The 21,903-nt window shown below is 53.6% G+C and overlaps 1 protein-coding gene across 1 annotated transcript in view; it reads left to right on the top strand.

The window, feature by feature from the left end:
• SORCS2 (sortilin related VPS10 domain containing receptor 2) overlaps positions 1-21,903 on the top strand; it is a 499,376-nt gene that overhangs the window by 163,055 nt on the left and 314,418 nt on the right. The gene's annotated exons all lie outside the window — the stretch shown is intronic.

The raw sequence follows: 21,903 nt of genomic DNA, 5'->3' as shown, positions 1-21,903 counted from the left end.
AGGGGAGAGCAAGCAGGGGGCTCTATTCTACAGCCGGGCCTGGCCTCCTGGGGGAGATTTCAGCCTCACCTTCAGGGCTCGGTCCTGACCCACCTCGGGTGCAGCCCCTGGAAAGTCTCCTCCACTGAGGACCACCCCTTGGTCCTTAATGACAGGCCAAGTTATGTCCCCCAGATGGTTTGAAAGATGTGACTCTTGGTCCCCGAAGCGGTGTTTAAGGATGAAATCGACCAAGTGCAAGTGAATCCCCCTCTCTAAGCCCTGGTTTTCTCGTCTATAAAATTGGGATAATGATGACAGTAATAAAAACAAAAGTGCCGAGATAATGCACAGAAAGCCTCAGCACACCCAGCAATGAGCAAGTCGTGTCGTGGAGTGTCTGCTGCGTGCCTGGCCTGTGCTGGGCATCCACAGTCAGGCTTGGAGTTTCCTTTCAGATCATCCACTTCAACGCCCGGGAAGGGCCTGGGGGAGACTGTGTTGCCCAGAGAGGGCGTAGGCCTCACTCGAGGTCACCAGCTTCTAACGTCTGTGCTGGGGTAGGAGTCCCTGACCTCCAGCCAGAGCTGTGTTCATGGCACCAAAAGGGCCGAGAAACACTTAGGATTGCCGCAGAGTTCTTCTGTTCTGATGTATGAGCCTGGGTAGGGGGAGGGGTAGCATCGGGCCCCCCAGTTACCTGCTCTGCGTGTGCAGGTTGGCGCTGGGCAAGGACGAGGAGGAGGGGAGAAGTGTGTATTCAGAGGACGGACGGGCCATCTGGGAGCTTCGTCAGTACAGTTCTCGATAATTAGTTATAAGGAAGCTGAGAATAGGATTAACAACTTGAGTAAAACTATTTAAAATTAGGGTCCTTGGCAGTTTGGCTGACTAATTTTTATTGAAAAATTATACATCAACACTATCAAAGCTTTTCCAAAAAGAAACAAGGTCGCCCATCACCATCAGGCAACTGTTTTCCTCTTCCAATGGCCTGCGTGCAAATGCAGCCGGTTTGCAGGGTTGCGGTTGGAACTCCTGGACCGTCTCCTGCCCATGCATCTTTCACTGCACCCACCCCATGCTGTTCTGCAGCCCCAGTCACCATCCTCATGCCCAGCCGAGGTGGTATTTCTCTGGGCAAATCGACTGTATTCCGTTTGCCCGTTGCCTTTTGGCTGCAGCCTGGAGTTGCTTGCTTTTATGCTCTAAGAGCTTTTATGCTCTCTTCTGTGCTTTATCCCAGCTAAGTCCCTGCCTTTGTGCACATGGCCTGTCACTTGCTCTGCTCATCACCATGTGCTTTGTTCCTCCTTCCTGAGTCCGCCTGCCCCGAGCATCCCCACCCCGTCCCCCAGGCAGCTCTGCTGCTGGGTCAAGCCTCTCCCGGGTGTCTCTGCTCCAGGAACCTGCCCCGGGCCTCGGTCTGACTCAGGGCTCTCTCCCTGCTCCACGGGCTCCTGAAGACAGAGAGAGGCTTCCCTGGCACCAAGTAGAGCCGGGCATTTGCCGAACGTTCTCGGCACCTCATGCACAGAGCCGGGCTGTTTGTCCCAAGGTCCACGGTGTCCCGAGGACCCTTCTGCTGCATTTCTGTGGAGGTTTGCAAGGGGCTGTGCCCACCTGTGTACCGACTGCAGATTCTGAGGGCACAAGGCCGCCCCCGCCCCCCGCCGATCCTGGTTTGAGAAGCTGCCCATTTGCACCCTGGCGGGTGGGTGCCGATCAGAATCTGAGGCCGGCGAGGCCCTGGCCCGTGGGCTGCTCACTCACCCCTTCCAGCCTGGAGCACATCTGAAGAGCCCTTCTCTGTACTCCTGGAGAACCTCATGACACTTGCCTGGTTTCCATGGTGATGTCAGTTTCCATTCTGACTGCTCTTGAGAGGGATTATAAATTCATTATTGCATACTTAGGTCTGGCACTCCGCCTTCTTCAGCCTCCAGGTTTCCATGTCTTGGTAGGACTCTATTCACTTATTATCTGGTAGAAAAAACGGATTGAGTCAGAGCCGGAGTTATTTCCTTCTCCCCGGGGACCGAGGATCGCTGTGTTCGAAAAGGAGCCCGGACACTATGAGATGCCGGTGGGCAATTTGGAATTCCTGGCGTGCGCCACGGGCTCGGGAGCTGTAGGTTGTAATGACGTGTAGATGAACTGAGCTTCCGTGGGGTTGCCTACACGCAGGCCCCAGGAGCCACGGAGGTGGGGGGCCCGTCGGCTCGCCGTGGGTTCCGTCCCCACTTGTCACCCGGTAGCTTGTTTCTGCTGAGTTTCTCCCGTGGAAATTGGTTGCCACGTAGGCAGCAGCAATGGGACATCCCCCAGACCCCTGGGCACTGGTTTTTTGGATGAAATGTCCTGACCTGCCCATTTTCTACCTTTCTATTCACATTTTCTGGCCAAATTCGCCCCTGACCCTGTGTGGCCTAGTGCTTGCTGGGCCCAAGGCCGGCGTCTTGGTGGCCATCAACGCCTGAGGCCTCCAGTCGCTGAGCAGACCACACTTTGCAGGTAGTGTTCAGAAGGGGCCCCGGCGGCGCTGCGTCCCTTCCCCGACAGGAACGCAGTGGCCACGCGCTCCTGTCCGCATCTCTGCCTGGATGGACGATGCTCACGGAGGAACGGCCTTGAGCTGGGACATCCCAGCCACAGCTCGCCTTCCAGTGGGCCTTTGTGCTTCGGTTGGGATTTTGTTGCAGACAAATCGACAGGTCGCTAATCTGGACCGGGATTGGAGGGAGCCTCAAAGAGAAATGTCTGACCGAGTCCATCCCTCACTGGGCTCCTGGTGTGGCCATGAGGAAGGGAGATGTGCAGGATGGGCTCATGAGACGGGGGAGGGTCTGGGAGGCTGCCTGGTCCAGCTCTGGCTTGTGTGGACCCCCGGGACACCTCGTCCAGGTCCTGCCTGGCTGCCTGCTTGCTCGCCCCTGGTGATGAGGAGCTCACTGCTCTGAGCAAGGAGACACTCAGCCTCAGATGGGACGCCTGTGTCTTTTCCTGCCCCCGAGTCAAGGCTGGGGATGCGGAATCATGGAAAAGGGGTGCTGGGTGTCTGTATCAGCGTCTCATTCAGATGATAAATGGAAAAATTCCAGAAGCATCAAGGCCAGCTCCATGGACCTGTGTCTCAGGGCGTGAAAACTCCCACGTTTCCACTTCCTGGGCTGGGTAAGAGATCTGTTTCCGGGCCTGGCAGCGTCACGGGGCTGGCGGTTAGCGCACTGCTGTGGGATTTCTGAAGGGGGGGGGCTTGCCAGGGCCAGCGGGTGGGGATCCTTGTCTCGTTCTTCCAGTTCTTGTGAACAGTGGTGGGGAGCATGAGGGGACCCCAAACCCCATTACCTCGGTTTGCATGGGGGAGCGTCTCAGTTGAGGCCTGGCCACCCAGAGCCAGCCTGGGCTGGCCCAGTGGAAATGGTAATAGCAGCCAAACAAAAACCCAAACAAAGCAGCACGCACGTTTGCATATTTCGGCTGCGATGAAATAAACCTCCACCCGCCCAAGAATCCTTAGAGGTGTCTGTGAGGCTCTCGGGCGACCAGAACTGTGAGTGTCCACGGCATGGGGGTAGGGGTAGGAACAAATGGGTCTGATTTCTCGTCCAGTAGACCTGGCCGGTCCGTCGCTCTCATTCAAGCCCCCTTCTCTACCATCGGCTGTGTGGTATCTGTGTGCAAGTTACTTCTCTGAGCATCAGCTGTGAATGGGGATAATAGTACCTAATCATAGGGTTGTTATGAAGATTAGTTTGGATGAATGCTTATAGCTTAGAAAGTTCTAGATAAGTGCCTTTGATATGAACACAAGAGCTGGGTAAATTCAGTGCATGAAGATGTGGAGACGATTCTCGGTACATAACAGGGGCGCAGTTGGATTAGTTGAGTCTGCACGTCTGGCCACCTTAAAGCCCATCTGGACAGAACTCTGTAAGTGTGTGCAGCTGTACCGAGCACGACCTCTGCTGTCACAGAATGTCCTGCCGGGTTGTAAATACAAAGCATGCTTATTACAGAAAAACCTGCAAGTGTGCAAAAGAGAAAAGAAAACAATTCACTAACACCCATTCTTCCACTCAGGCACATTTCCATCTGGCTCGTTTTCTGCGTCTGTGTGTGTACGTGTCCATGTCTTTGTGGGTTTGCACGTAGGTGTGCGTGTATGAAGTTTTTAACAGTTACAAGGAGCAACATTCCCAGTTAGTTTATCAAGAGTTTGTGGTTCCTCCACTGGGTACTGGCCCTGCACCAGGGCTGGGATTGGAACATGGATGTGGGTCATGGTGGTTGCCTTCCAAGCGTTTATAGTCTCATGGAGGAAACAGACACACACAGAGATTTTCAACGTGTTTGTGAAAGTGTAGAGAGGACCTGCTGTGTATAGAAACTCAAATAACTCTCGTGATACTGCGTATGAGTATTTTCTCGGACCGTTGTTTGACTTTGTTCCCGTGATTTGTGTTTGCTGATTGAGTTAAATGGTTATGCTACAGTTTATTCACCCAATAGACACTGCTCCTGGCTTGCTATTCTAAGTCAATAGTGCTGAGATGACACGCAGACACAGCTTTGAATGTTTGACAAGCAGATGTGTTAGCCCAGCGCCAGAGCTGAGGGTGGTGATGGGCTGACAGATCAGACCTTCCGCCAAGGGTCTGACTCTAGTGGAAGGAAGGATCTCACAAAGCCACACGGCCGAGGTCTCAGCTGGAGCTCCAGCGACATTTACCACTTCAGCTTCTGGTCTGAAAGCCAAGACCACATCTTGATGCATGTTGAAATCATTCTGGCCAAATTTGCCCCATCATTAACTTTCAGTCACTGTTAATTTTAGACAGGCCTCTTAATTCACGTTTTTTTGTCTCTGTCAAACTGATGGAGATGGGTCTGTTTTTAGCCCTGGTGTGATGGTGGCGGGGTGCTCCTTCACTCAGGATGGCAGAACGCCCTCCAACACAGCTTGTGATTTAGCTAAATCAGCTCAGGAAGTTTACATGTGGAACTGGATTTGACAGACCTGCTTTATAACAAGTCACTCCTGCGAAGGGAGCATTCTGTCTCATGTACATAAGGTATACTTCAGCCAGATGTTTGGGTCGCAACAGAATTGTTCCCAGCCTCGTCCTTTGGAGGAAGATACAGTGACTTCACCCTGGGGAGAGCTTGTAAATTCGATTTCAAAAATGAAGATCTTTTTTGTGTTCAGGAACCCAACCCTTCCAACATTTTCTTCTCTTCAAACAAGTTACCAATATATGCCAGTTTTCACGATGAAGGATATATATATATATATATCCTTCATCAATATAGATATATCCTTCAATTACATATATATATATATAAATTTTTTTTTCCCTCTGCTTTTAGCTAGAATTCCTTAGGCTAACCTGAAGTATTTAGAGAAGCAGGGTCATGTTTATTTATTACAGGTATATTTATATCAAATACAAATGTAGGAAGATGGTGGCTTTTCTTGGCCATGAAAATGAAACCAATTTGGTTGATGACGGTGACCTTGAATGAAACCAACATCTCTGTTGAAGTTTACTTGATCGCTTCTCTCCTGGCTAATGTTTATTATTGCGGGGGGGGGGGTTCATTCAGATAACTTAAAGCACCTGTATGGGGCGCCTTCCCTTCCCCGCTGCTCAGAGAACCCCATGTGCCAGGCTTTGCCCGTGGTATCCCACCCAAGCTTGGGTCCCTTCTGTGACTGTCTCAGTTAGAGGAAGGGTCATATTTCTATTCTGGTCCCATTGTCCAGCATGGATTCAGATTAATTATGGGTATTTGTAATTGACTTTGGCTGAGATAGGGAGCAAAACAGAGCCTTTTGTCAGATCCCTCTCAGTTTTCCAATATCATACATAGCCCATCTTTGTATGATCTGGTGTAATCACTATGTCAATCACACATTTGAAACGGAAGTGGGCAGTTATCATGGAATTCTGTTGCCCCGGACCCTGTGCCTGGGAGGGTTGGCTGAGGATGCCCGGGTTGGAGAGAGGCAGATTGGAGATCGGGCCACCTCTCCATGTGGACTTGCTTTGAAAATAAGGACTCTTTTAGAAATCACATGTGGGCTGTGGTTTACTCCCTAGTTTATTGGTTTGTGGCAAGTTCAGTGGGAGCTGGGCTACTTGAGCCTCAGTCAGGATTGCTGTTCGGTGTCTGTAGAGTGACTTCAGGGAGCAGATGCAGCCTGTGTGGTCCCATGAGGCAGAGCTGGGACTGATGGGTAGAAACTGGGGGAAACGGGTTCAGCTAAAGATGAGGAGGGGCTTTGGGAAGTGGGGAGCATCCCATCATATGAGGTATGCAAGCTAAAAGGCCGCTGGCTGGGGTGCTGCAATTATAACGGTGTATGAATGAGGCTTCGCCATCCACAGGTGAGACTTACGTGGTATTAGTCTCCTCACTAAACATTCTTCTCACAATAGGCATGCAGATATTATCGGAGTCCCATTTTACAGATGGTATGCCCGAGGCTCTGAGTGATGGACAACTTGCCAAGACTGCTTAGCTATAATGGGACAGAACCTTGTAGACCCTGAGATTTTCTGGGACTCTTTTTCTAAGCAAGGCAAGGGACTCAGTAGAAATATGTCGCTTTGTTTGGAGGATTTATACTAAGACCACTATGAACGTCCCACGTTCTTTTAGGCTGTGGTGTGCTTAGAAAACACGGTGAAGACAGCTGTAGACATTTGCTTTTCAGAAACGACCAAATGTTATTTTAAAAATGCTTTTCTTAAAATACTTAGTCTCAGATGTTCAAAGCATGACTGTGATGATTTGCCTCTTCCTGTAGCTGGTCCCCCCTACATCCAGTCTGCTGGCTACATTCTGCCTTCGCCCCTGCCCCGAGCCAGGGTTAGGAGATACGGGACAGAGTTAGGAGATGTGGGACATCTCTGGTCGCAGGCTCTCGAAGATTTCTCAGTAGCAGCCACTTCCAGAAAAGGTGTGAGCATCTGAGATTGCCCAGGGAAGCGGTTTCTGGGGATGTCACCAGGAGAGTCTCCTCCCAAGGGGCACAGTCTTTCGGAGGCCGCCTCGGTGACGGTGCTTGTGTGGCAGAAAGAAAGCCCCGATAAGGGCCGATGGAGGCCGGGATCACCGTTCTCAAAGACGTACTCAACACCAGCCTGGGATTTGGGGCTTACCCTGAGCCGCCATGCAAGCCTGGCTCTATTTGAAGAGAATCTCTGCCCACGAATACGGATCTTGTCTGTGAGCTCCCACAGCTTTTTGGATTTACAGAAATAGCATTTGTAGGGGATGGGCTTTTGTTTTCAGCCTGGTTTTACAGAAGCTGAAGTTGTATTTGTCTTGTGGTTACTTTCCATCGACTTCCGTGTCAGATGTGCTCACTTTTCCATTTATAGAAATGGTGTGAAAGTTTCCCGTTTAAGTAAAAGCAGTGGGTTGATTTAAAAAAATTTCATAAGGTGCCCTCCTGATGGGAGGTGATTCTGGTGCATATGCTGAAGGTGGCCCCTGAATGACCAGACATGGGTTTCTTGAGCCATTCAGCTGCCCCACGCTGACAAGGATCCCTGGCCCTGTTTGAATGGGGCAGGGTGGCCACCTTGACCTGCAGCCCAGCCGAGAGAGCGTTCGGGCTCAGGTGTTGCCAGAGAGACAGGGAGCCCAGAGTGGGGAGATGAGCCCCAGGGGAAGCAGGCTGCGCTCAAGGCCACCCCGAATTAGGGACAACCTTCCCACCCCACCCTGGCCCCTTTCCACAGAAAGCCCACTTTCCCAAAGCCATCCTCCTCCCCTTTCTCCTCCTCGCTGGGGCAGGCGGATTCCCCACAAGCATGGTGTTGTTGACGGAGGGTGGGGAGCGAGAGGGGTCTGGGTGCAGAAGGAAAGGCTCCTCCACCTGCCCCACCCACTCCACCGTTTCTTACTCAAAGTACGATTGAAACCTTCTTTGAAAAAATGTCCTAGACTAGCGGACACGTCTAATCCCAAGCCTCCCGAGATGTCCCAGTGGGAGGGGCAGGGTCATTCCCGCCCCCTTCTGCCGTGACAGCCCAAGACGCTGGTGCAGCAACCCTGGCCTGCAGCCACTCGCAGCGGGAGGACCTACTGTGTGCCAGGCGCTAGGGAAGCAGGACAGGCAAGCCTTTGGCCCTTGTGCTCTAGGAGGGACGGATCCCACCTGTGAACCATCAGAGGAGGCAGGATGCCATGCAGTCGGTAGCAATGGTGAGGAACAAACCCCCTTGATGGCACCAGCCCCTCCCAATGCCAGGCCGGTGGGCACAAAGCCCACCCTCGAGGAGCCTCCAGGGAGAAAATGGGCCAGTGCACAAGGGTGGGATACGAGGAAGAAAGTGATGCAGGTCAGAAGACATGGCATCACCGGGAAAGCCCGAGATGGGAGAGGCACCAAGGTCTCCAGAGGCCTCTGAAGGGTGGGTGGTGTCACTTGGGTTGGGGAAGGCATTTCAGGGCGAGGAGTGGGGTAAAGCTGGTGCCTGGAGCTGAGTGGGGGGGTGATGGGGGGGTCTTGTCCTGCAGGTCTGGACTGCAGGTGAGGGGTCTGGGCAGCGGGAGACACCGGTGGTGCTTACACCTGGGAGTGGAGGCCTCGTCATCCTCATTTGCATTGATGTAGCATCACTGGTTGTAAAGCGAGTTCCCAAGTGACATCTCCAGGTTGTCCCCACGCTTAATGACCCCGTGAGGCACAGAGACCAGGCGCCTCTGGAGAGGGTCCCAAGGCAGGTCAAGGCCACCGAGATGAGTTTGGAATTGATTTCCTGCCTGCCCTGTGGGGGAAATGGAAAGGGCTTATTGGCCCCATAGATTGATTGGGTCCCAGACTGGTCTGTAAACCCTGAAATGGGGTGGAAAATTGTGCTTATGCGCCTATATGTTTATAGATTTCCTGAGATTCTTAGCAGGGTGCCCTTCCAGAGGCAATGTGAAAGGCACTGTCCTCCTAGGTGAGGGGGCGGGTATCACTGATGCATCTGCCCTCAAGAACCAGCAGGCAAGGAGGGCTGGGGGGCAGGCTGCAGGTCTGGAGAGTGGGGATGGGGTGCTTGCCCAGGGGTCCAGGGAGGGAAGGACGGGTTGGACTGTGGTGGGCCAGTGGGGGTCTCCTGCAGACACAGGGCTGCGTGCCAGGGCCCACAAGACCTTTAGAGACCCACAAAAATGTTTTAATTTCCTTTCAAATCAGAAGAAGAGAAAGTTTTACGTCAAGGAAATGTTTTGATATATAATAGGAATATATTCTTTTTTTTTACACCAGTGCAGCTGTAAAATAGAAATGTTAATTTTTTTTTTATGGCGGAAGTGGTCCACGGAGGCCCAAATGCCTCAGGCCCCCAGAAGTCATTTTGCACCCCAGATGGCTCAGAGGAGCAGATTCTGGAAACCAGGACAGAATCCATTGTTGGTCTCTCCCACTGGCTTTCTCAGAAGATAAATTAGTCTTTGCAGGGCTCAGATGCGCCCTGGTGGCTTCTTCCCAAGCTGGTAACTGATGCATCAACCCCCCTGCTTTCCTGACACTCCTGAGGGACAGGGCTTTGTGGGTGACCGGCCTGTCTGGACTCCGTAAGGTCAAGGGAGCTTGTTCAGGGGCTGCTATGGCCAAAATCTCAGCCTTCCCAGTTGGATGCAGCCAAAGGCTTCACTATACCATCACCTACGTGTCCTTTGTTCCGGGCTCCTCTATTCTGATGTGACAACATCATTTCCAAAGAGAAATTCTTGGAAGTAATGAACATGTGGTTTCCTGGCTGGAGACTGGTAGGGAGAAGGGGGAGGGCACTGGAGCCTGGGGAAGGATTTCTGTTTTAAAAACAGGATAAGCACTTTCCACCCACCTCCAGGAGATACCCCGGGCACTTTTTATGTTGAGAGAAGTGCGGCACCAGCAGCATAACAGCTTCTCCAATTACCTTTCATTACCATAAATAGATCTGAAAAATGCCAACTCTTCCAGGTAGAAACACAGAGCATCATTTTGAATAACGACGGCCAAAAGAAAAAAAAAATCCTGTAATTTCATTAAAAATTTTACTTACAGTGATTATTAAAAAGGAGGGGTGGCTGAAATTAAAATTCAATCAGGTCATGAGAAATGGACAGTAAATAATATTTTTAAGACAGCCGAAGTGGAAACGTCTACGAAGACCCACCTATTAAAATATACAGATTTGGTGGAAAAATGCCATTCTCCACAGATCAGTAATGTTCCTACATTTATTTTCTGCTGGCTGATTTCGATTTATAGGGAGCCTTTCAAAGCTTAGTTCTCAACTCTTTTTTTAAACATTGGGCTTCGTGCCTGTGAAGGCGGCTGATTGATGGAGGAGCTGAGCTCTCTCTCACTTGCTCTCTGTTCGGGCACATCCCATGGCGGGAGCCCAGCATCTCCCGATGGGAACTCGGGGAGGGAGTGAGTAGGGACCCCCGGGGAGCTGGGCTGCCGTGTGGAGCCTCCCGATTCCCCCTTCTGTCTGGGGCCAGCTCTCTGTGTGAAGGGGCACCTGGGGCAGTGGGAGTGGTCCCTAACTGGAGTCAGGCAGCCCCTGGTGGAGACCCCAGCCCTGCCTGTTCCCTGCTGTCACCTCCAACAAGCTGAGCCTCAGTGTCCCCATCTGGAAAATGGGCGAGTGCCTGTATCAGTGTCCTGGGGCCGCCATAACAAAGTACCACAAACTGAGCAGTTAAACAGCAGAAATTTATTCTCCCACAGTGTAGAGGCCGCAAGTCCAAGGTCAAGGAGTTGGCAGGGTTGGTTCCTTCCAAGGCCATGAGGGAGACTCTGTCCCAGGCGTCTCCCCCAGCTTCTGAGGGTTTGCTGGCTATTCTTGGGGTTCCTTGGCTGGTAGATGCATCACCCCGATCTCTGCCTTCATCTTCACATCGCCTTCTCCCTGTGTGTCGTTTCTCCTCCTCTTCATAAGAACACTTGTCACTGGGTTTAGGGCCCACTCACATAATCCAGAATGATCTTGAGATCTCCAAGTATTGATACATCCTCAAAGGCCCTTTTCCCAAATAAGGTCACATTCACAGGCTCCTGGTGGACATCCTTTGGGGGGCTGCATCCAACCCACTACATCCAGGGTCTGAGGGGGCTCAGAGCTGGAGGTGGGCAGAGGGTTCTGGAAGCCTTTCCAGACAGACGTGCCTGCGGTGACCTCCTGGTAGGAGTGGGGATGTGCCTGGTGAGGGGAGGACGGGCGGTGGGGGGCAAGGATGTTTAGGAACAGCGAGCTGAAGGCTGGGCGGAGGAGAGCGGGATGAAGGTGAAGAACTACAGGTGCAAGGGGGCGGGGCCTGTTCCAGGTGGGCGGCTGTCCGTCCTGCCTGATTGGCGCGTGCTGTCCACCTGTGCCTGCTCTTGTTCATTCGTTAGGTCATTCATTCCCCAAACCCTGCCAAGTGCTGCCACAAAGGCGAGGCTGGAGACCCGGCCCCGGCTCCAGAGGCACTGGGAGTTAGCCTGTTTGTGCGGTGGTTTCAAGGCCTTATGAATAAATCAACCTTAATGCAGCATTTTGTTTGGATGAGGGCTCTCTGAGGAGTGGTGAAAGACGGCCACGCCGCAGTCTGAAATTGGAGCCGTAAAGCATCCCGTGCAAAGCCGGTGGAGGGCCTACTGGGGACCTGGCCGGGTCACAGCGAGCTCTTGGCGGGCTGGGGTCCCCGGGAAGCCCCGAGCCCAGCCTGGCTCCTGGGGCCTGACACACTAAGGTCAAGGAAAGCCCATCAACGTGGGGCATCCAGCACTGAACCAGTGAGTGTGTCGGCCGTCGGGCAGCGCTGGGGTCCATGAGCCCCGGGCTCCACTGTGAGGGAGGTGGCTCTGAGCCTGCTTTACTGGGCACCTCCGGAGGCCAAAGCTTGGGATGGGAGTTTGGTTACAGTGGGACGCGTGCTTCGCCGCCCTCTTGCCCCACACTGGTGTGTTCCACTGGGACGCATAGGGTGAAGGGCGCCCTTTCTCCCAGCCAGGCACCCAGAGGCCTCGGTGGGGCTGTGCTCTGGAGTCATAGCAGCCTCGCTCTGTGTGCCTCCATGTTCCCCCCTGCAAAATGGGGACAAAGGGGTTCCCAGCAACCAGGGCTCCTGGGAGGGTTAAATGAACTAATGTCTGTAAAGTGCTTAGCACGGGGCCAGGACAGCGTAAACCCATATGATTTTAACGCTCGTGATGGTAAAGAGGTTTTCGTGGCTCAGGCACGCAGGAGACACACACGCTGCTGCCCGTGTGCTGTGGACCTTGTGGGCCGGAAGGTAGTCGAAAGCCACGCCTGCTTCCCGGGGAGGCCAGGCAGCTGCGTCAGGAAGCGGCTTCAGGTGGACACATGTGCCTCTGCAGACGACTGCGCTTCAGCTGCCAGTGTGGACACCGTAGGGGCCAGGAGAAGGCCCCCCCAGGACCCTACATTGGGAACCGTGCATCTTTTACTGTCTCCCCTAGGGAGAAGGGGCCCTGGCCACCAGTGGGCGGGGTAATGGGTTCAAGGCCATGGCTCCTCTGAGTTGTTCTTTCTTTTTTTTTTTTTTTTTAATTTTATTTATTTATTTATTTATTTATTTTTGCTTCGTTTCTGTGCGAGGGCTTTCTCTAGTTGCGGCGAGCGGGGGCCACTCTTCATCGCGGTGCGCGGGCCTCTCACTATCGCGGCCTCTCTTGTTGCGGAGCACAGGCTCCAGACGCGCAGGCTCAGTAGTTGTGGCTCACGGGCCTAGTTGCTCCGCGGCATGTGGGATCTTCCCGGACCAGGGCTCGAACCCGTGTCCCCTGCATTGGCAGGCAGATTCTCAACCACTGCGCCACCAGGGAAGCCAGTTGTTCTCTTTCTTGCCTCCGACTTCTGCTTTTACTTACTAGACCCCGGGCAGTGTCTGGTCCCCACGTGCTGGGGACACCTGGGCAGGGCCTTCCCATCATGCGGAGGGACCCCACCGTTGCTGCTGTTCCCCGATGGGCGTTTGTGATGGGCCTTGGTCTCCAACACGGGGCCGGCTGGAGAGCAGGCTTGAGCGTGGCCGCAGGCCCGGCCGTGTCTCAGGGGGCCCTCCAGGCAGGCACGTCCTGAGGTCCTCGGGGTAGGGGGAGGTGGGAGGCTTGCATAGTTGCAAACCGTTTATTTTTGTTTGCAGCTAGTTGGTCCGTCTCTCAAGTCTCTCTCTTTATTGCACCATTTTTTAAAAAAATAACAAGAAGTTACAGAAATAGTGCAGAGAGCCATGTATCCTTCACCCAGCTTCCTCCGATGATGTTACTTTATGTACCCACTGTCAGAACCAGGAAACTGACGTCAAGCTTCTTTTGCAGGGAATCCTGCATTTGGGTTAAAGCTGGTGCTCAGATCCAGACTGCCCTGTCTGCCTTGTTTGGTCAACATCCTCTGAGTGCATCTACGTCATTCCTCCTAGAAGGGAGAGGAACCAGCGCCCTCCCACCCCAGACCCTCATCAGAAATCCTCCTCTGCCCTCCCCAAGCCACCAAAATGCCGTCCTCGGGTTGCCTCATTGTCTTGGCCAAAGCTTCTGGAACTGGAGGCCTTGCGTCAGGTCATCTGCCTTCTGCATCTACAGAGAGCAGCAGTCTCCCCTTCCCAGGACCTCCCAGACCCTCCCAGGTCCTCCCCTGCTCCTGGAAGCACCAGCCGCTCCCTCCCGCCTTTCCTAAGCCTGTTGGTGGGGGTGGGGGGAGGTGGCACATCACCACCAGCGAGGTGGATCGAGGTCCAACTCAGGACTTGCTGGGTGGCCTCTGACTTCTGTTCCTGCAGCTGGGCTGCTGCCAGGCCCCCAGCACCCAAGACAGAATGGGCGGATGAGATCACAGCTCTGTGGGAAGAAAGGGATCCTGTTTGGGGTCGGGTGACTCAGAGCCCGGAAAGGCATCACCGAGGTCGGCTTGCCTGTGCTCACGCTAGCTGTTGAGGAGGGAAGGGACAGTCACTGCCCCGCCCCCGTTGGTCGAGTCAGCGGGGTGCCAGGCCCTCCACACACGTTATCATACTGCATCATCACAGCCACTCGGAGACGTGTGGCCTTTGTCCTCCAGTGTTGCTGACGGGCAGGTGACACTAGAACAGGGAGGGACGCCACACGGCACTGAGGGTTCACACGTGGGCTGGGCTGGGCCCGGTCCAAGGCTGTGCACCTTCCCCTGCAATGAGCCTCACCCTGGTGCTGGGCTGCAGGGCAGAGCAGATAGGGAGGGGATGGGGCCCAGCCCTCAAAACATCATGCTTGAGCTCACGCCTCCTGCCGGAAAATCAGATGTAATCAAATCAGCAACCTAGTCTGGAGACATCCTGGAAGGCTTCCTGGAGGAGGTGGCAGCTACGCAGGCCCAGGAGGTGGAAAGGTGCAGGGATCTGGGCCAGGGGAGAGAGGAGGATGGGCACAGAGGTGGGCAGATGAGCCTATGGTGGTGAGTAGGTAGGTCTGACCATTCATTGATTTATTTATTTAACAAACTTCTCCCCGAGTATTTCATTGTACACAGTAGCACCTCACCTACACTGCTACACACAGTATTTCTCATAAATATCACTAAACAAGTACTGCTGGAACCACCAGAGGCAGAATGGTATTTCACAGAGAAAGCCCATGCTGACTGTAGTCCCTACCCCACCCCTGAATCTAGCGCTTACTGTGACCCTATTTGTACCCACACTTTAAACCCAACCCTAACTCTAACCTTAACCCTAAACCTCACACTAACTCTAACTTCAGTCCTAACTCTACCCCTAGACCCTAACCCTAGCTCACCATGGACCCACCACACTCATTTCATCTCTGCTTCAGCTCTGGGAGCCGGCAGCATCATCCCTGTGTCACAGATGAGGACGCTGAGCCCCCGAGGGGTTAAGCCTGGGAGTACACGGCTCATACACGATGGGGCCAGGATTCAGACAAGACCCTTCGGGCTCCAGGAACATGGTCGTCCCCTTGTGAAGTCCTCCAGGCTCTGCAGAGGAGCCTGGAGGCGGGGGTCCCGGGCACTGAATCAGGAGGAAGGGTCTGGCAGGTGGGGGGACCCAGGCTCTCTGCTCTGCAGAAGATTCTTCTGGTGGGAAGTGTCTGGTGACATCAACAGCTTTGACAAGTACTTTCTTGGCCCACTGGGAGTGAGAACCTTCAGGGAGGCTCCCGGAGCATGTGGGGATCCCCCCCAGCTTGGAGGGCTTCGTGGAGCAGGGGGAGAGGGTGGGTGAGGCTCCTGGGGTGGCGGCAGTGAGCCGGGGTGGGTTGGCAGCCTTTGCCAGCAGCCCTGGGTGTCTGCCGGGTGGCTCTGGGATTGGCCGAGGCCCGACTTTGGAGAACCAGCAGCTGCTGTGCAGCTTTCTGAGCCTAAGGGATTCCCTCACCCTTCCCCTTGGCGGTCTTTAGCAGAGAAAAATAGGATTCCTCCCCCTGGTAAATAAATGCAGAATCAATTTCTCTTAAATGGAATTGACTTCTTTGCGGAGGATGCATCCGGGGTGAAGGCGCCAGTGCGGAGCCTGGCAGCCCTCCTGGGGCAGTGGGGAGTGGGCTGTCCACCCAGCTCGTGGGTCAGCAGGAAGCCCCTCCTCTTTTGCTCAGACTGGGGAGAACTCCGCAGGGGGCGGTTCTAGAAAGAGCCATGGGCCTGGCCTCAGGCCGACCTGTCTGGTTCCAGCTCTGCTGTCTCTCGAGTGCACCTCTGGGGTGGCCACTGCCCTCCTCCCACCTCAGCTTCTAATCTGGGATGTGGGAACGACGATGCCCATTTACAGGGCTGTTGAGGGAAACAAATGATGGGAAAATGTGCATCATTCTCTCCTGGCCCCCCGTGTGCAAGCTCTTGGGGAAGAGCCCTGTGCTTCTGTGGGGGCAGGGGTCCGCGCCCTCCCCTGCATCGTGATCCGTAGCCATGTCTGCGTGGCGAGGGGGGACCCTCCCTCAGTTTTTCGTCACCTGGTCCAACACCTCGCTGCCCCGGAGGGAGCAGGGCTGCTCCAGGGCCCAGGCAGCCTGCTCATTTAGGAAGGGATTTCTCAGTGGTCTTCACTGGGGGAGTGGAAGCAATTATTGAGCGCCAACTGAATGCTTTCATCGGGGTCTAGTCTTTGTCTGCCACGTGTGCCAGCAACACCGGCATGAAAATGAGCATCGTTCTCATGTTTTGAGGTCAGGAGGGAGAAAGACTGTGGCCAGACATGAGGACCTCGTTCATCAGAGGTGACAGGCACTGGAGTGGCCCTGCGGCCCGTAGTGACACACACACACACACACGCACACCTATGCACGACGTGCTTGCACACCCCTGACGTGTGGAGATGGAAGAGGTGATAGGCCAACGGTTCAAAGGGTTGCAGATAGTAAAAGGTCCCCAGTGAAAACCTCCCCTCCCTCCTGCCACCCCTCCGCCTCCAAAGGCCACCACGTTAAAAAGTTTCTTATATTCCCTTCCAGCGTGTCATCATGCATCCTCAAGCGGAAATGAATATCGATCCTTATTCCCCACCCTCACTTTTTTCATTGAGGTAAAATTCAAGTAACATAAAATCCACCATTTTAACCATTTTGAAGTGTACAATTCAGTGGCTTTGCCTCTCCTATTTTTAACACAAAAGTGACACCGTGCTGTTCCCCCCCGCCCCCCGCCTCCTCTCACTGAGCTCACCATCCTGGGGCCATTTCTGCCTTGTCCGTGGGGCATCTTTGCTCTTGGACGGCTGCACGGTGTTCCCATGGGCAGCTGTGCCCTGGCGAGTGGGCGGGGCCTGTTGGTGGATCTGCACGGTGTTTCTGGTCTCCAGCTGTTATAAACAGTATCACGGGCAATAACTTTGGACATCCCTCAGTTCATGTGCACAAGGACGTCTACAGAAGAGCTCCCTGGAGTGGAATTGCCGGGCCACGGGGTAGATGGGCTGTGATTCTGTTGGCTGTTGGGTCCCAGGGGCCTGGAAAGAGGCTCCATCGTGAGCCCTTCCTGCCTGCCGCTCTTTCCCTTGTCCTGGTCCAGTCTTTCCCTCCCTGGGCTGGCATCCTTCTAAGCGCAGGTAGCAAGGACACCGGGGCCAGCTGGTGCTTGTCTGGTAGGAGGGCTTCATCCTCAAGACGTGGGCCCAGGAACAGCTCTGCTGTTGGGTGAGGAATCTGCCGAGTCCTGCGCCATCCCCCAGGGCAGAGTAGGACACTGGGCTCAGAGAGGCCAAGGGGCATGGTGACACGAGGCAGGTCTCAGGCTCTGACAGTGGGTACATAAGGCAGGGAGGTGCCCACGGGCCTCACACCAGGTCAGCCAGCAAGCTGCCACCCCCAGACGTGCCCTGGCTGGGTCAAGGCTGCAGCCCCTTCTCCAGGAGGGACTTTGCACAGGAGGGAGGTCACCCGACGTCCACCAGTTGTAGATCAGCCTCCTTGCCCAGCGCAGGGTGGGCAGATGCAGGTCTCTCATGAAACTGGTCCAGTTCCCAATTCACTGTGAATATTTGGGTGATTTTTCTTTTCAGTCAACGATATGAAAATCTCCCCTCCTGGGTTTTGATAATCAGCCTGTTCCCCTGGGATAGTGCTTTACAGTTTTTTTTTTCTTTTTTTTGTAAATAAATTTTATTTTTAAAAATAGGAATCTAGTAAAGTGGTTACCTGATTATGACCAGGTGTGAATCTTCTTTATTTAGTCTTTTTTTTTCAGTTATACGTATACATGTATCTATTCTTTTTCAAATGCTTTTCCTATTTAGGTTGTTACAGAATATTGACCAGAGTTCCCTGTGCTGTACAGCAGGTCCTTGCTGGTTATCCATTTTAAATATAGCAGTGTGTACATGTCAATCCCAAACTCCCTAACTATCCCTACCTCCCACCCTTCCCCCCCGGTAACCATAAGTTCGTTTTCTAAGTCTGTGAGTTTGTTTCTGTTTTGTAAATAAGTTCATTTGTATAATTTTTTTTTAGATTCCGCATATAAGCAATATCATACAATACTTCTCTTTCTGTCTGACTTACCTCACTCAGTATGACAATCTCTAGGTCCATCCATGTTGCTGCAAATGGCATTATTGCATTCTTTTTCATGGCTGAGTAGTATTCCATTGTATATATGTACCACATCTTTATCCATTCCTCTGTTGATGGACATGTAGGTGGCTTCCATGTCTTGGCTATTGTAAACGAGTACTTTACAGTTTTTACAGTCCTTTCATATCTGTCCATTCTCCGATGCACCAAAGTGCATCGAGGAAACCTCAATTTCAATGAGGTTAGGGTGGATAGAGCAGGGACTTTTGTTCCCATTTTTTAGATGAGTAAACTGAGACTCAAGGGAACAGAGAATCTGCCCAACCGGTGGGGCATGACGCAGTGGGACAGATGAAACAAGCCGGGGCCTTCTCTATCATGAGGGTCCCCCTGCTGGGGCCCTGGAAGGCCCCCACGGCCTCTCTGAGACTCTCATCTTCTTTGGAACAGGGTGTAAGATGCCATGGCTGGATCAGGCCTCCACAAAGGCTCACCTGGGGGCGGGGGGTATGCCTTTAGCTTACAGCTCGGTACAGAAAGCATCCCTTTGTGTGTGGGTGTGATCCACAGTCCCTCCATAATATCATATGTAAAGATCCCCACGTGTAGTTGGCCTCCCACACTTTCTATACATGAACACGTGTTTACAGAGAGTGAAAAACATACCTACACCTGGGCAGTGCTCTTCCGAGCATCCCGGAAGCGTATGTGCAGAGGCAATGTCATTATCAATGGGCCCTGGGTCCTTGGCTACTTTCTTCTCTGTGGATCTTCACGCCTGGCATGTTGAGAGATTAGACTGTTTGCCGAATGAATACTCGAAGTCACCATAAAAAAATCTTATTTTCTGCCTTCTTTTTTGACCTCTGTTTTCTCTTCCTAATGTTTGATTCCTGATTTGTTGTACTTGTTCCCACATCCAAGGCCCACCACATATTGATACAAGTTGTTATGATCTTGGGGTCATTGTTGTATCTCTCTGTTCCTCAGTTTGTTCATCTGTGTAATGGAACAGTTGGTGCATGTAAGGTGTGGCGTGGGTGGTGTATAAGCCTTTGCTGTCATCAGCGGAGGTTCTGGTGAAAGACCCTGACCTCCTTCCCACCCTCAGCATCTCTCCTACAGGGAGCAGTGCATCACGGTGCAGGGAGCCAGGAGTGGGCTTCTGCCAGAGGACGTATCTACCAGGTGACCCTGGGCTGGATCCTTCCCCTTTCTGGCCTCAGTCCTCAGGTGCGCTCCTAAACCCACAAGATGGTTCCAAGATGATGGAATGTCATACACATTCCAGAGTCAACTTCCGCACCTGGGCAAGTGGACAGGTGGGGTGGGGGTGGGGAAAGGCCACACCGGGAGATGGTCTTGGCTTTTTGGAGCCAATTTTCAACAGATTAATTCACTCAACAGCAGGAGGGAGATAGTGCAGAGGGGCAGAGAAGTGCTTTACATACAGGTATCAGCATATGCAAAGGCCCTGGGGTGACTGAAAGTCATGGCAGTGAGTGCATGCCTGAGGGTAGAGTGTGTTTCCTGCCAGGTCAATAGGAACAGGTCAGCAGCGTGAGAATGGAGAGGACAGGGCCCTCTTGAGTGATGTGAGGAGACCCAGCTTCTCATGTAGGTGAGCAGATGGGGATCCAGGCCTGGGGAGGTGAGGACCTGCCAGTGCAGCTTCTCAAACACTGAAGCACAGATTCTGTATCAACAGGTCTGGGGTGGGGCCTCACCCAGGTTCTGCACTTCTAGGATCTCCTGGGGAGCCAGTGTGGCTGGTCCAGACCCCACCATGAGTAGCGAGGCCCCAGACTAGTCCACACCATGGCTGGCTCTGTCTGCTTGGCCTGGAGGACATCAGTGATGCAGGGGGGGCCTCCTGGGATCTCACGGGCCAACTCTAAGTTTTCCCTTTTTCTGATGGGAAGTTGATTTCAGAGTTCACAATTAGCCTGGAGTTCTTGCTGCTCCCTCTCTCTTTTTTTTTTTTTTTTTTTTTTTTTGCAACGTGCTTATTGATTGACAGCAGAATTGAGCCTGAGTATTTGTTATTTTCTTCTGATTATTCTTGACCTCTTGGAAGGCCCACAAGTGTAAGGAGACTTGAAAGTCTGTTCCTATTGGCTGTTTAGATGGCTCAGGGCCCTAAGTTGGAGGTGATCTGGATGTTTCTCATTCTGAGACGGACACATTTTGGGTGGCAGCGCTGAGCGCTCCTAATGGCAAACTCAGTGAAGATGAAGCTCGGTAAAACCCACGCCGGTGCCGAGGTTAGACCAGCTCACAGCTCAGCGCTCAGCCCCTCAAAGAGCCCGTGCCTCGAGCCATCACCGCCTTGCTGACTACGACCCAGATGGGTACCGACTGAGGGGAAGAGGCTCCAGCAACTTTCCATCAGTGGTGATGGTCTTGTAAATCCAACCCCAGGATTCCGGAAATAACTGACCTGGAAACGTGCCGGTGGCCGCTCAGGGGGCGGGGCCTTAGCCCCGGCGGCGTCTGTGTTCTGATTTCTGGTATAAGCTCGTGTGCATAGACATCACCCTCCCAGCAGCCTTATGAGGTCCTACGTGAATCAGCTCCATGTCACAGATGAGGAAACTGGGGCTCAGAGGGTTTAACTGACTGGTCAGGGTGGTCCAACTGCACTGCCCCCACCTTGTTTTATTCTCATGCATCTGAGAAGCGGTGCCAGGAGTGCCAGCGAGACCTGATGGAGAAAATATAAACAGCGCTGTGGACGCTGTTTCCAGGTGGGACTGGCCTTCATCAGCCCCGGGCACCGAGACTCCCCCAGACCAGCCTGCCCTCAGAGCAAGAGATCCCTTCATGACACATCAAGGTCCTCGGCTGGTGGGCGGAGCTTCCTCCACCTACGGGGCTGTCACCATAAGCCCCTTTCAGGCGCTTTGAGACACAGGCCCGGCACCCTGTTGCAAAGTGAATATAACAGGCTCACTGGAGAGAAGAGAGAAGAGCACATTGAATGACTCACTGTTGGGTTTGGAATTGAACTGTGGAGTGGGGGCCGGAGACAGGCTGGTGGTGATGGAGCTGGGGGTCTCTCCATGAGCTGATCGTGGAGGCCAGAGTTTCCTTTCCTTCTTAGGGAGAGAGCCCTTGGCCACCCACAGTGAGGGAGCAGGCTGGCACGGGCCCTGGATTAACGTGAGGGGCGGTGGGTGTGTGGCTTGGCTCTGGACCGGGATCTCTGGGGACCAGCGTCTGTCCCCACTGAGCCCCTTTCCCTCTCAACCTCACTCTCCCCACTTCCAGAGTGAGGCACTGGAGGAAACTGCCCCAGGTTCCCATGGGTTCTGGTGTTTAATCTGGTGCCCATGTGGGCCTCCTTCCAGCCCCTGACCTTGACCTGCCCTCCTTGCTTCCCTGACTGGGGATACAGGGCTCAGCAGGCTTGGTAGAACTGGGAGTCCAGTAGACACGCTCTGTCCAGGGCATGGGGAGGGCTGGAGGGGCACTGAACTTGGGAACATCAGAGGCGCGGGCAGCTGCCTGGGGACCAGCTACGTTGTTCACAGGGTCCCGTGCGTCGTGAAAACCTAGGGCCCCTGTTCAAGCTTTTTAAGAATTTCAAGACAGTGACAGCAGAGAATTAAACCAAGCGCAGGGTCTCCTGAGCGCAGGCCGGAACATCTGCACAGGTCGGTGCCTGCCCACCTGGCCCGGCTGCCGGGGACACTCTCGCTGGGTAAGGGGGTTGGGGGATCTCACGCCCACCTGGCTTCCTGAGCTTCCTGCCCTGAGGGTCGGGCTGGGCATTGCTGTGAGTGAGCCTCAGTACTCAAGAACCGGGCGTGCTCTGCACCCTCGGGAGGTGTCTGCTGGGGTCAGAAGGAGGGGTGGTCCAGGCAGACGGGCTCTGGAGGGAACCCAGACATCGGGGTAGTGGGGTTGGCTGTGGCTCGGCC

Source organism: Eubalaena glacialis, chromosome 5, assembly GCF_028564815.1.
Source record: "Eubalaena glacialis isolate mEubGla1 chromosome 5, mEubGla1.1.hap2.+ XY, whole genome shotgun sequence".
Classification (NCBI taxonomy): domain Eukaryota; kingdom Metazoa; phylum Chordata; class Mammalia; order Artiodactyla; family Balaenidae; genus Eubalaena; species Eubalaena glacialis.
This window is presented reverse-complemented; position numbering and strand designations above follow the sequence as displayed.